This window comes from Adiantum capillus-veneris, chromosome 14 (genome assembly GCF_014529385.1).
Source record: "Adiantum capillus-veneris isolate H3 chromosome 14, ASM1452938v2, whole genome shotgun sequence".
Classification (NCBI taxonomy): Eukaryota; Viridiplantae; Streptophyta; class Polypodiopsida; order Polypodiales; family Pteridaceae; genus Adiantum; species Adiantum capillus-veneris.
Genome location: NC_140944.1, coordinates 128,378,442 through 128,380,868, shown reverse-complemented (window position 1 = coordinate 128,380,868; position 2,427 = coordinate 128,378,442).

The window sequence follows — 2,427 nt, the reverse complement described above, 5'->3', positions numbered from 1 at the left end:
CGTCTTGAGCATCTGCAAATGTGATTCGTATCGTAGGTTGCCGATGGTCAAGGTTGGGCCGAATATTTTGCTTTCGTGGGTGAAAAAGCCGGTGTAGAAAGCTTCTTCGAATGTTTGCATGTGGAAGCTAGGCAAAAACATAATCCTCTGGTATAGGAGGTGCAACACTTTTGGAGAAGGCTGCAATGAAAGATCATACATCATCTCAGTCACTGTGTCGGCCGTCTATAGTAGACTCGAGGTCGTGGCTTTATCTGGCGCGAACACTTCAATGCAAGCTAAGAGAGTCCTGCAAATTTTCTTGAGCATCTGACACGAAAGGTCAGGAGAGCCAGTAAAGAGCTTGATGGTGCCCGTTAGGGTTTTCACCATGTAGGCTTTACCTATTCTCTCTCCTGCCTTTGGTCCTGGCATCCTGGGGTGATTAAGCCAATTTGGCTTCTTTTCTGCAATCCTGCCATGCTCTTTCCAGCTTCTGACTCTGGGCACCGGGCAGAAGGTTGCATTCTCCCGAATCTCCTTTGGTGCCTCCACCAAGTAGATGAGGTAGGCTGGGTATTTGTTCAGCCAACCTTTCCTCCATCTAGGCTGCCAATGTGGCTTTCCCATCCTTCTGAATGGAGGTTGCCAACTCATACACTCTTCTTGTATCTACACCTGATGGTCTCGAGGTGAAGAATCTGTGCAACTCTGCCCTTTCCAGGTACCTGCTGATGTTCTCTGACCTGCTATAATCCACCAATTCTTGTGGGATCATCGGTATATCCACCGCTTGCCCTTGAGGATCTCTGAAAGTCCCCTGGTAGATCTTTATTCCCTCTTGTTCCAGTACTGCTTCCTCCACCCAAGTTTTGGTTGGCTTGAGGGTTTCTGCTGGAATGTCAAAGGGTTCTGCTTGTGCAAGAGCATCTTTGATTGTCGGTCTTTTTCTCTTTGTTGCTGATGACTTGGCGGAATCCATGGATCCTGTAACTCCAATTTCATAAGTTAGCGTCTTTTTAGTATTGAAAGCCGAAATGAAGCTTTTAACTATTCAAATGACTTGAAAATTGAAACATGAGCTATTCAGGGCCTAAGGATGCAGGGTAGGTGAAAAAATATGCAAACTGGGCTCAAAATCATGCTGGAGACATCATATGCCTTTGATGTCTTTTGTGTCAAAATGACTTCATATTGGTTGTGCTTGTAGCTGATAGTGTATACATGAGTATCATATGCTTGAATTTGAGTTTGGATCCCATTTGGTCAAGTTTTGGTCAGTTTAGTCCAATTCAGGCTCTTGGCAAAATTTTGAAAGGGAATTGGATTTTATGATCCAAATTGGATAAAACTTGGTGGTTCACCTTCAAATGGCATGTAGATCACTTCTGTTTGGTGGTTGAAGCCCTGAGGTGCCAAAATCACATAGTGAGACATCATACGCGTATGATGTCTTTTAGTGTATTTTTGGACCAAATTTCTCTATAAGCTTGGATTTGGCTTTAGATAGGCTTATTCAGTGGATTTATGAAGTTTGGATAGATTTTGGGCTAAAAATGGCTCTGGAGACATCATACGTGTATGATGTCTTTTTCAACAATTTTTCATGGGATTGGTTCTGTGGACTCCCCATGTACTAGTGAAGGACTGTCCCTACTCAAATCTTGGTTTGGACTTGAGTATGTTGGATTTGGGCTAAAATAGGCTTTGGATGAAGGATTTTCTCTCAATTGGGCTAATGGGGTGATCCACTTGACCAAATGGTTCCAAATTTCATATGTAGCATGTATTAGATATATACAATGGATGTATGATGACAAATGAGCAGTTTTGGCTCTGTAAGTGCAAATAGACATCATACGCGTATGATGTCTTTTGTGTCAAAATGGTGCTTTTTGGTTCCAGATAGCTTGTAGATGTGTTAATCAACAATCCTACAAAGTTTCAATGATTTTGAAGTTACTTTGACAAAATTAGGACCAAAAATCAATTTTATGGCCTACTTTGCGTCTTTTTGGTTTTCCTTGGGTTTTCTAACTCCAATTCTCATTATACTTGGTTCATAGGATGTGATTAACATGTGGAATGAGGCTATGCACTCAAATGTTGAAATAGATGTGAAATTCATGCTGTGAGACATCATACGCGTATGATGTCTTTTCTTGAAATGTTGGTCTTTTTATGCAAAGAATGCTTTGTGCTAGTGCCCTAAGCCCTGCTAACTAGTTTTCAACTTAAAAAGTCATCAGTTTAGCTAAAAAGCCCCCTTATATGCATTTCAGTCTCCGAAGTCGTCTTTTTGCCTTGGAGTTGAATTTCTTCAACTTTTCTTCTCAAGAGTTGCGTTTCCAGCTCATTGGATATGTTGTGAAGCCATCTATTTGGTTGAACTTGACTTTGGCTCCCCGTTCTCCATCTTTCTCCTCTTGGTTGCCCGAAAGTGTCTTT